The 12,530-nt window shown below is 46.5% G+C and overlaps 1 pseudogene; it reads left to right on the top strand.

The window, feature by feature from the left end:
- Positions 1-1,078: 1,078 nt before the first annotated feature.
- On the top strand, positions 1,079-11,056 carry LOC124974001 (olfactory receptor 2B11-like; annotated as a pseudogene).
- Positions 11,057-12,530: the final 1,474 nt, after the last annotated feature.

Below are 12,530 nucleotides of genomic sequence, written 5' to 3'. Positions count from 1 at the left end.
TGTCCTGGTTTCCCGTTGAGGCTGCTGGGCGCGGAACCTGGGGCCTCACACGCGCTGAGCTCTTGTGCTAACCCGAGCCATTCCCAACTCGAGTACTCCCCAGGTTTCTGCCCTGTCCATGGTGACTTCAGAAAATCCATTCTCCCACCATGAAAACGTCACGTGCTGACTTTCCTTCCAGTAACCAAAATTCGTCCTCCACAAATTACCTACGGAGAGGTTTTGGTTCCTCCCACGCTCCTCATGGAGCAACGGCGACCCCACCAGGGACTTGAGCACCGAGCTCCTGGCCTGAAGGAGCCAGGAGGGAAGCCCACACGTGAGCAGATGGCAGCCCAGGGGCACCTGACAGCCACAGCATGCGGAAAGCACCGAGTCCTTCCCTGAGGGGACGGCCCAGCAAAGCAGCCGCACACAGCGCGCTAGCTTTGGAGGCAGGCTGACCTCCCACTGAGCCACCCAGCTGTTCACACTGATTCCCCTCAACAGGCTCTGTTAGGGTCTCTCAGGGTCCCAACAGGCCAGGAGTCCACTCCAGGACGGAGCCGTCTGGAACTGCCAAAGCCAGTGCACAGTGGGCAGGGGACAGCCATGGGCTCCAGGAGGCAGGGGCACGGCGTGGAGCCAGAGGGAGCCCGGGAGCCCTTCCTGCTTGATCACCCCCTCCTCTCCCCACCACCTCCATGGACAGCGTGGGAAAGCCTGAGAGTGGACAATTCCCCACAGGTGTGCCTGCAAAGACCGGAAGCCGCCCAAGCCCAGGGGAACCACGGCAGCCTTCGCCCACCTCACACAAACCTGCGTTGGCTTCAGGGCCCCGTCCCTGGCCGCCCAGAGGTCGACCAGAGGAGCAGATGTAGAAACTGAAGTGTGGGAAGATGAGGTGGCTCAGGTGAGCCCACAGAGCAGGAGGGGACGTGGCCTGGCTCTGCCCCAACCCGGGTCTCTGCAGAGATCAGAAAGTCAGGCAGGTGGAGATGCAGATGCAGATGCAGAGGGGACGGTGACAATTTCCTTCTGACAGGACTCATTCTCCCCACCCTCTTGACTCATCACAGGTGCCAGAAGATGCCGCGACATGAGAAGTGACAACCAGAGCTTCTTGGGGGACCCTCCGAAGGACTTCATCCTCCTGGGGTTCTGCAGACCATGGCTGGAACTCCCTCTCTTCGTGGTCCTCCTGGTGTCCTCCGGTCTGGCCATGTTGGGAAACATTTCCATCATCCTGGTGTGCCGGCTGGATGCCCAGCTTCCTCAGCCCCCTGCCCTTCCTGGACCTGTGCCACACGACCACCACGGTCCCCCAGATGCTGGTCAACATGGGCAGCTCCAGGAAGACCAGCGGCTACAGGGCTGCACCGTGCAGTTCACCCTTTCCCACTGGCTGGGAGGCACCGAGTGCACTGTCTTGGCTGCCATGGTCTGGACCGGTACGTGGCCGTCTGTGAGCCCCTCAGAAGCCAGAATTAAGGACAGGTAGTTAGTGTAGAAATAGGAAGTCGGGTCAATTCGAGGAAATGAAGCCATGAAGCCATCTGCCTTTGGAAGTTGGAGACGCCCCTGGAAGAATGGAATGTCAAGGATCTCCGGAGCCCACTGATTACCAAATTTACCTGCCTTTATCAAGGACTGCAAGCATGGAGATGCTAATTACTGCCCCCTGGGCCCCTATCTGCCTGAATCACCTTGGCCCTCCCCCTGCCCATGGCTTTTCACTTAATGCAAAACCAGGCCTAGTCACATAGGCAGGAAAGAGAGATAAGGGGGGGAGAGAACTGGAGAACAAAAGAGAATTTAACCTATAAAAGATGTAGGGTGCGCTCACTTCTGGGGACTTTAGAACATCAGCCATGGCCCCCTTCTTCCTGCCGGGAGAAGTCTGTATTATTACCTTTAAATAAAACCTGCTTAATATGCTTGCCTTGGCTGCTTCTCTAGTGTTCAATCTTCAACATTAGAAGGAGCAGAACTCGTCACCAGTAAACAGCGGTATCAGATGTGGAGGTCCCACTGAGATTTATGATAAGGTAAGTAAGCTTCTCTCTCCACGCACCCCACATCTGTTTGAGGTGCATCTTTCTGTCTCTTTATTTTTGGAGGGCAAAATGGGCACCCGTCGGCTACTTAAATGCAGTTAGTGCAGCCGCCATTCTTAAGACTCGGGTGAGAGGTTTCCCGGCCCAGGCAAGTTTCCAATCACCTGCTCTGTAGGCATGTTGGACTCTGCTGAAGCCATTTCCTACTTTTCTGTCCAGGCCCGGAGCGCAATTGCCGCCAGTACACAGTGTCTCTAGTCCTGATCTGCCCAGGATGCGTGGAGGTGGAGGAAGGGTTGGAACAACTGCGGGGTGGCCCGGGCTACTCTTGGGTGGACCTCAAAGGTTCCTTCTCTGGACTCCCCCTCCCAACAGCCCTGAGGGGTATCCAGGCTGATCGGTAGACAACGGCACTGAGGGAAAGTGCCAATCACCTTTGCCTCCGTATGGGCCATACAGTGCACAACACTCCCGCACATCCACTCCCTCCTGGATGCTCCCCTTCCCTTGCTGGTCAGACATTAGGAATTCAAGCTGTAGGATTAAGGCCTGGGATGATTAGTATGAAAATGCCCAGGTTCCCTTTGTTCGCATAGTTAGCCTTCACTAGTCTAGATATCTAGAGCCTCCCCATTACTGTTCCTGTGCTTAAATGTGCTCACTGTGTTCTCTTTAAGCTGCAAGAGGAAGGCATTTAAAAACTCCTCCTGTGAGACCCTCCAAGCAAAGGGTGTTATACGCCTAACAACCAATAGGTGTCCCCTCACCCTCCGGAGATTCCTTTAGTCTACAGGGCAAGAAGATAGGCAAATGGCACACTTTTTACTTTTGTCATCATTTTTCATAATTAGGAGTTTATTTATAGTGGCAGGAGGAAAGCAGTAATGCCCTTAAGTCTGAATCCTCCCAGGGTCTCTAGCACAGGGTAAACTAGGACCCTACAACTTTGCCAAAGAAGGCCAGAAATAACTTTGGCAAAGCCAGGTAATGAGAGACGGGTTTTTCTGGACCGTAAGGAAGCTCAAAGTTAGGGAGACGTCCCTAATAACTCAGAAGGGAGCTTCTCTCTCAACACTATTGCCAGGTTCACCACTAGCCTGCATACTAAATTGCTAAATTGCAAATGATCAAGAAAAGTGCCTTTCATATGTTACCATGCTTGACAGCAATAATCTCTACCATGAGAGGAGAAAGCCTTGAAGAATCGCCTACTAAGGGAGGAAAATCAAGGGAACCCTCCCAACTTAAGACAGACAAAAATAAATTTAAGGAGGCTTTTGGAGGATCCTAATAAATATTGAGATGTTTTAAAACTTATGCCAGGTATGACTTCATCTGGAAAATTATGCTATTAACCATCTAGAGAACAGGCAGTTCACAGAAACCATCCTACCTGGGATTCAAATAATGAGTAGGATGCCTAAAAAACTATTATGCAGCCTTCAGGAAAGTCCTGCTATTTTCATGGAGAGACTTAGGAAAGCAATAAGAAAACACACCACTCTGAATCCTGAATCCATAAAGGGCCACCTACTTTTAAAGTATAAATTTATCATTTAGTCAGCCCCAAATATTTAGAGGAAATTACAAAAATTGGCACATGGCCCTGATCAATCCTCAGATGATCTTCTCCAGCTTGCATCTTCCATTTTTTAATAGACATCAAAAAGAAAGAAAAAGGAACATATAGGCAAGAAAAAGGACTTATTAAAGATCATTCAAACTGATAGAAACTTTTAATGCCTTGCAATAGCCCATGCAATTCACCCATTTTAGGGGTTAAAAAGCAAACTGCCTAGTCCAAAACCTTAGAATAATGAAGCAGTAATTTCCCCCACCCTGTAGTTCTTAATCCATACACTTTTATCTTGGATTCCAACTGCTGCTTGGTTTAATAAGTTAGATTTAAAAGATGACTTTTCCTGTCTATGCTGGACTCTGAATAGCAATTTCTGTTTGCCTTTGAGGAACCAGATACTGTATCTCAACTAACCTAGACAGTGTAGCCTCAGGATTTAGATGGAACCTCACCTGTTCTGGACAAAAGCTAAGGACTTAACAAAATTCAGAGATAAAACATTCTGTGATTGTTCTCCAGTAAGTAAAGTACATCCTTTATGTGCCTCCACCCAGGAGGAATATCAAAAGGCCATTGCAGAACTCCTAAACTTCTTAGCTAATAGGAATTATAAGATCTCAAAAATACAGCTTAATTATGTCATCAACAGGTTCAATACTACAGAAAATAGCCACTACAGGACAATATTCTGCCCCAGGAATATCAAGAAGGGGCCTTACTTCAAGCTCCTGTCCTCAGCTTACCTATGAAGCAAGATTTAACCTGTTTATCACAAAGGGGAAAATAAATCCTGGATAGGCAGCCATAGGCAACTCAATAACCAATGGCATATCTCAGTGAGGAACTTAGCAAAGTAGCTTCATTCTCAAAAGTAATGGAAAATAAGGTCTCATAATTTTCTTTGACGTCCAACCTGTCCTGATAGATGGCTAAAATGCCCTAGGCACAAGGTTTCTGTTAAAACCTGTTAGATCCTTTCAGATCTCAGTCAAGGCTTACATTGAAATGTAAATAAAGGAAGCATAAAGGCTCAGTAGGAGACCGGTCTCAAACCCAAGGAAAAAAAAAAGTAAAAAGAGTCTTACCTAAACTCCAGTAAAAGTAAATTTTATGATGCCTTACTAAAGTAATTAACGGCCGTATCATTTTTCCAGGACTCTTGTTTTTTTTAATTCTATATTTTTTTGAGCTCATGATTCTTTTGATCAGTTCTATTTTTTATTCAACTAGAGTTTTTGAACATCTGTTACATTGCAATGGACATTCACCTATAAAATTACAAGGCCTTTGATTTTGTGTTATTTGTATGTCGTGCTGTCTGATGTCATGTTTTGTCTCTATCAAAACTGAGCGCTCCTAAAATTAAAATTTAAAAATGGATCCAGATACTTTTAATTCATGTGACTTAAAGGTTCAATTCAAATTGGGTAAACTAATAAAAGTAAAATGTCTTTGAAAATAACTCGCAAGTCTCTAGGTGGTCAAGCTAATAAAATATTGATGTTAATAAAATGTCTAATATCAATTGTTTCTAGGACTTTTCTTCAACAGGAAAGAGCAAATACTGTTCAGGACACTTGTCTGATATCTTGGTTTTTACAGAATAAGTGAATTAGAGTTAACATGTATGGGATTACTCAAATGTGTTTGTAGAGACATCTGATTAATTTACAAAGTTAAAATGCTAATTGTTAAATAACATCAAGTACTCTTAACTCCTTAAATTCCATGGGGTATCATACTTAAACATTATTGGTGTTTTCATAGGTTGGTAAATAAAAGGGTTTAAACTTGCTTTGTGTCATCACTAAACTAAAAACAAGGTTACTAAGAGTTATGTCCTAACAAGTGCAATTCTATATGCAAAGGATCCCAAAAGTTTCAACTGTGTTTCAATTAGAGTACTATAAACAACAAAATATTTAATCTTATTAAAATAGAGTAATTTATCTAAATTCAGAAATTTCATAAGAGTTGTTTCAGAATGTGAACAAAAAGGGGTCAACAAATAGGAAAGAGAAAATAAAAGGTTCTGGGTATGGAAATATATTTAGTAAAAGGGAAAAGGAAATGTTTCTGGGTAAGAAAGTGTTTGTGTGATGAAATACATGAGGGTCTAAGTAAGTGCTAAGAAAGTCTGTGTATGTAAAGGGCAAGTTTCAACAAGTTTGCATGTAACTAAGTTGGCTGTATGTATGTGAGACAGTTAAGCTATTTAAGGTTTTTCCTAAGGTGAAATACTAATGTTCTGATATAAACCAAAGTTTAATCTATATGGTAAAATGACATGGTAAAATGACAAGGATTTGAAACACTAATTTACTCTTAACTTTGTGTCTATTAAGTTTTATTCTTTAGAACAATTAGTCTTAAAAATTGAGGCTTATACAATTATGGTTAAACAACTGTTAGAGTATTGTACTATGTTACAGAGTCTACATTTTTCTTTAAAAACTAAATTTGGTAAGATAAAAGTGTCAAGGTAATTGTGAAGTGGTCACTATTGTATATTAAATGTGTTCATATTTTTCAGGTATACAAGTTTTTAAAGCAGGGAATTTATCAAGCTGCTACTCTCCAGATTAAACTTGTCTGTAATGGTAATTTTAAACTTATAAAGAGTACATTTTAATTGGGGATTTATTTCTATCATTTAATGTTCTATTATAGGACATGCTATCAATAGGGTATATGTAAAATTTGTTACTTTTTACACTGAGATAAAGAATTTCAAATATAAATGTATTTTTAAAAGTTAGAGTCTGACTTGTTTAAAGGTTAATATTATGAAACATGAAGACATTTTGCCACTTTGACATACAAAAGTAAAGTTAAAAGCTCTCTCAGCCTTTCTTTGATTCATGTTTTAGATACAATGTTAAATTGTGTTAATTATAAAGTTTATATAGACTCAGGAAACAGTATATGCAAACTTCTTAAAATGACATTTAAAAAAGAAGCAAAGATCAACATCAAAATTAGAACACTTAAGATCTGTAAAGAGCCACGCCTTACCTGAGATACGACTCTGCCTCCCACCTTACTGTATGTTAGAGTGACTCCAAAATAAGTCAGACTTCAGCTTATTTAAAGTTATAATCAAAAGATTGGTTCTTGTTGTAAAAGTAGTGTGATCTCAAATAGGGGATATAATGTGGTTCTCAGTCAAAATTCAAGATAGCTATTATACAAGCTGAATATATTTTTACTCTTGCTAATTTCATTTTGTAAAACTGTTACCTGTTAATGTTTTGCAGAAGTAGCTGCTTCAAGAACACACAACCTAGGTAACTTTTGATAATAAGCCATCACCTATAGAACAGATAGTGGTAACTTCCAGTACTAATACAGACTCCAGCTAGATAAAAGGGTAAATAACTGTGAAGTCATGGACATTGAGTTAAAGCCCAGTACTCTTACTTTATGACTGGTGAGACTGGCTTGCTGGATGATTAAGATCAAACTTAGAGATTGGAATTAAATACAGAAGGCAAGATAGACCAGTATTTGGATCTTTTGCCCTCGGTCAGCCTGAACCCACGAACAAGAGAACTTCTCTAAGGAGTGTTGCAACTCTGGGTCACACAACCTCCTGATCAAGGAGATTGTTGAGACTAGAGGATGAAAACTCACTCAATGCATCTGCTGCAGAGGAGGGTCATGGAAAAAGGGAGACACCCCTAATACTTTCAAGGAAAGCCACCTCATCGAGAAGACCCTGCCTAACCAATGGCACTAATGGAGCTAAGAAGCTGCTCTTAAGTTCTCTATGAGTGACCCCTGTGGAAACTCAGCTGACTCTTTAACAAGACAGGAACCAGGTCAATTTGACCAGCTTGATCTTGGACACCCAGCAAAACAGTTAAAACCAAAATATAGCCATTCTTGGGCATTTAAAAGAAATAATAGTTAAATGTAACTTAAGTTGTACACTTGTATTAGCCCACTAGAATAAAGACTGGAAGCTACAAATGAAAGAAAGATTCTTCAGCAAATGTGCCTGATAACTATCAAGAGAAACTGCCAGAGTCAGAAGTTTTTAGTCAGTTTAAGGCCTGCAGACATTCCTAAGCTACACAGGTGGACTTAATCTATGTTTGCTCCTATGATTATCTATCCCTAAGTAACAGAAGTATAGAGATCTCTACTAAACACAGGTTATACCAGTAAAGGGATATTTTACAAAAATCAGATGACATTAAGTAGCTTAACTATATTTTCTGGGGATATCTATGACATTAAGAGTTAAATGTTGTGTTTACATTCCTGATAACCTGGACAATGTTAAAGTTCCCAAATAAAGGCCTTGTCCCCTCCAGCCTTTGCTAGGCCTAGTTATGGGAACAATTTCTCAGTTCTTCCACCTCCTGGTGAGAGATTGACTTCTGTCATTTTCACGATACTCAGTGGCATGTTCCAGATGCTGCAACATTTACTTAGTACTAATCTCATTTCAGTACTCATGTCTTTTTGTTCTTCTATCATAGAAGCACCCACCCCCAGATGACTTTACAACCTGCTCTTCCCCAACCAGACTTCTACCTTGGACCCCTCGATTGACCCGATTTTTAAAAAAGGAACTCTAAACTGCTTGCCCCTCGCTGCCCCCTTTCAGCTTCGAAGCAGCCAGAACGATCAGTGCCCCCTTTCTTTTCCTTACAGCAGTTAGGAGTTCCTAAAGCTAAAGGGGGGAATGAAGGCAGAATTAAGGACAGGTATAGTTAGTGTAGAAATAGGAAGTCGGGTCAATTCGAGGAAATGAAGCCATGAAGCCATCTGCCTCTGGAAGTTGGAGACTGCCCCTGGAAGAATGGAATGTCAAGGATCTCCGGAGCCCATTGATGACCAAATTTACCTGCCTTTATCAAGGACTGCAAGCAAGGAGCTGCTAATTAATGCCCCCTGGGCCCTTACCTGCCTCAATCACCCTGGCCCTCCCCCTGCCCATGGCTTCTCAGTTAATGCAAAACCAGGCCTAGTCACGTGGGCAGGAAGGAGAGATAAGGGGGGAGAGAACTGGAGAACAAAAGAGAATTTAACCTATAAAAGATGTAGGGTGCGCTCACTTCTGGGGACTTTAGAACATCAGCCATGGCCCCCTTCTTCCTGCCGGGAGAAGTCTGTATTACTACCTTTAAATAAAACCTGCTTAATATGCTTGCCTTGGCTGCTTCTCTAGTGTTCAGTCTTCAACGTTAGAAGGAGCAGAACTCGTCACTGGTAAACGGCGGTTCACCGCTGTCATGCATGCCCTCTGCCAGCAGCTGACAGCTGTGGCCTGGCTCGGCGGTTCCAGCGACTCCCTCGTTCAAGTGGTCCTGATGGTGCAGCTGCCCTTCGGTGGCAGCAGGTGCTGGACCTCTTCCATGAGGTGCCAGCCATAGCTCTCAGCGACGCCACACTGGCCGGCTGGTGGCTTCTTTGTCCCTGGCTCTCATCCTTCTCTCCTCTGGCTTCACTGCCCGCACCGTGCTCAGGATCCAGACCGCCAAGGGCCAGCACAAGGCCTTTGGGACCTGCTCTTCCCACCTGGTGGTGGTCTCGCTCTTCTACCTGCCCGCCACCCACATGTACCTCAGCCCCCCTCCCGCTACTCCCAGGAGCAGGGCAAGTTCACTTCCCTCTTCTATTCCATAATCACCCCCACACTCAACCCTTTCATCTACACCCTGAGGAACCAGGACCTGAAGGGAGCTCTCAGGAGACTCCGGGCAAGGGCCTGGAGGCCTGCACAGCTGAGGAGTCCCAAGGTGGCCGTCTCCACCACCCGGGAACACAGGCAGGTGAGTCGCGTGCAGAGCTCCCTCCACCCAAGGAACTACAGACACCGGTGAGAGATCACAGCCTCAGAACCCCCACCGCAGGACCTCGCGCCTGCCTGTGGTCCCAGCGCCCGAAACCCTGCATCTGCAGAGGAAGCCAGCCAGACGGTGATCCCAAGAGGCCCTGGCTTTGGAGGACTGTTTCCGTGGCCTGGTGTGAACCACATACGTGTTGAATGATTTAATTTCTAACTTCCCAATTCTTTCCCCTTTTCTTCTTTCTACATTTCTATTTCTCTCCTGTTTGTCCCTTTTTCAGTTTCCTTCTTTCCCCTTTACCCCTAAGCATACATAATAGGATTGTGAAACTATCTTATTTGCTTATAATAAATATAGGGTCTTCACTGATTTGAATTTCTGTAAATTTCAAAACAGTACAAGAATGAAGAGGATTACTTTCTTCCTGAGATCATGGTTTTGTTTTGTTTTGTTTTGTTTTTTTCTGTAGCTCAAATTTCCTTCTTTGTAAAGTTTTCTGGCCATTGACAGGGAACTAGTGAGAGCAAATCCACCAGGGACACTTCAGACTCCACATCAGGTTCCACAGACAGGATACAAGATGCCACGATCTCTTACAAAAGGATGTTTTCCCGCTGAGAACGCAAATTGTATGTACAACTGATGGCAAGAAAATAAAACTCCAAACAAAACTTCAAGGTGACCTACCAAATCCAACCAAGAGGACACAGAAAACCCAAACCGACCGGCCACAAGCAATGAGACTGAATCAGTAATAAAAAGCCTTCCAACAAAGAGAAGCCAGGACCAGATGGGTTCCCAGTTGAACTCCACCAGATCGTGAAAGAAGAATCCTTGCCAATGCTCCTCAGATTGTCCTGTGAAACAGAAAGGGGTGTAATGGTTAGGATATGTTGTGTCCCCAAAAGCTCCCACCAGAGCATGTTCGGAGGGGATATGATCATGAGAGCTGCAACCTCACCATGGGCTATCCAGCTAAAGGGTTGATGATTGGAAGGACTTCCGTGCTGGGTGGTGCCGGTGGCAGGCCGGTGTGGCTGGAGGGGGCGGCTGCGGGCCTGCCTCCCGCTACCTCTGCCTCCCTGGCTCATCCCCTGCTCCTGCTGCGGCTGAGTAACTCCCTCCACCACCTTCCGCTGGTCTCGGCCTCGCCTGGAGCAGCCAGTCAGCTGTTCCTCCGCCAAGCTGCTCCCCTAGGGCCTCCAGGTCGCAGCGCAGAGGCCGATGCCCGGGCACCCACGCACTTCACGAGGCCAGTACCACCGACACCCACCTGGACGGACGTGCCAGGGAGGGACAGCTGCAGACCGACACCCCATCCACGCACATGAAAAGCCTAAGGAGCGGGGTGTCTCCCAACCGTGACCTAGGAAGCAGAGGACAGCCACCTGCACCGAGAGGGCCGTGGGGCAGAGGCGTGCGCGCCCCGCCACCACGCGGATGCGCACCTGCACCGGCACGCGCACCCGCATCCACACCGCACGCGCACCCGCTCTGCGCACGCCCGCAGCACCAACCGGCTCTCAGCCCACTGCGCTCTGCGCCGAGAGCTGGACCCCGACGGCCCATGCCCGCTGCTTGGCCTGGGCAGAGAACCAGCCTCCGCAGGGTCGCTGAACAGACTGGAGCGATTCCTCTAGTGAGCAATGAAGGGCTGCCGTCCGAAGTTCAAAACTGCCGGTCACACCGACCCAGAAATGTAAATGCGTGCAAAAGTATGTCCCCGAAACTGGAGAAACCACGTGGAAATCACAACGGAACCTTCGATAAACGGAAAGCTGTTCTTAAGATATAAAAAATTTAAAATATATATATATATATATATATATATTAACTCGTGCGAGGTGAAGGGGACCTAGCAGTGCGGGCGGCCGCCAGTTCTGGCACCACACCCCAGGTAGCACGGCCACCACCCTGCTCAGAACTCACGCACCACCCCACGTAGCACGCCCACCACCCTGCTCAGGACTCACGCACCACCCCACGTAGCACGGCCACCAGCCGGCTCAGGACTCACGCACCACCCGCGTAGCACGCCCACCACCCTGCTCAGGACTCACCTACCACCCCTCGTAGCACGCCCACCACCCTGCTCAGGACTCACGCACCACCCCGCGTAGCACGCCCACCACCCGGCTCAGGACTCTCGCACCACCCCGCGTAGCACGCCCACCACCCTGCTCAGGATTCTCGCACCACCCCGTGTAGCACCCCTGCCACCCGGCTCAGCACTCATGTGGACCGTAGGGCTGTGCCTGTGGCCCCCAGTCATCTGGCAGGAAGCAATGGGAGGTCTGCCCTGCCCCTCCTGACCGCGGGGCAGAGCCCCCGCAGAGCATTCCACGTTTGCGGTGTGTTCCTTCATGTTGTGGGTTCATTCACAGTGGATTTGTTTGATATTTTCCTCCTGCCTTGTATTTGTCAAACCTAGAAAATAACAATAAATGTCTAAAACTTGCGAAAGAAGGGAAAATCAAGATGGTTTTCTGACAGTAAAGGCAAAAATAAAAGTTCACAAAGCTGTAGGGTTTGATTTTAAAATATGGGGAAGATAATAACTATTGCAGTTATCAGGACCACAAAGAATTTCTTCCACTGGATTTCCACAGAGGTGCTGGATACTCGTTCAGACTGACACAGAGGAGTGCTTAGTAAAGGCACAGGTGGGAGTCACGATTCAACAGGAGCAGCGTGAGGTGGACGCTAAGAAAGGCCGCCCAGGACCGGGCAGTGTGAGGAAGTGTTCTGGGAAACGCCTGTGTTGTTTCTCCAAACAGATGTGCTAGCGTAAGAACTGGTCTCAGCCTGGCACCCTGGCTCACGCCTATGATCCCGGCAGCTCCCGAGGCTGAGGCAGTGAAACGGAAAAGAACCAGAGTACCGCCATCTTGTTCTGGCCCAACTCCACTGTGTGCTTGCTGGCGATGTGCTCCTTTCAGCCTCCTGGAGCGGTGTCTGTCGACGGGACGTGGGACCTTCCCCGTCCCTACTGTGGCCCTGACGTATAACAAGAATGACTCTGAAATGTGTGATCAGAACTATTCTCCCATGTCATCAAAATAACTGACCTACACATGCCTCGGTTGTCCTTGTGGGTTTTGTGAACGTTGCCTT

The sequence above is a fragment of the Sciurus carolinensis genome, unplaced genomic scaffold (genome assembly GCF_902686445.1).
Source record: "Sciurus carolinensis unplaced genomic scaffold, mSciCar1.2, whole genome shotgun sequence".
Lineage (NCBI taxonomy): Eukaryota > Metazoa > Chordata > Mammalia > Rodentia > Sciuridae > Sciurus > Sciurus carolinensis.
Note: the sequence above shows the minus strand (reverse complement) of the source record. Positions and strands in the feature narration are given on the sequence as shown.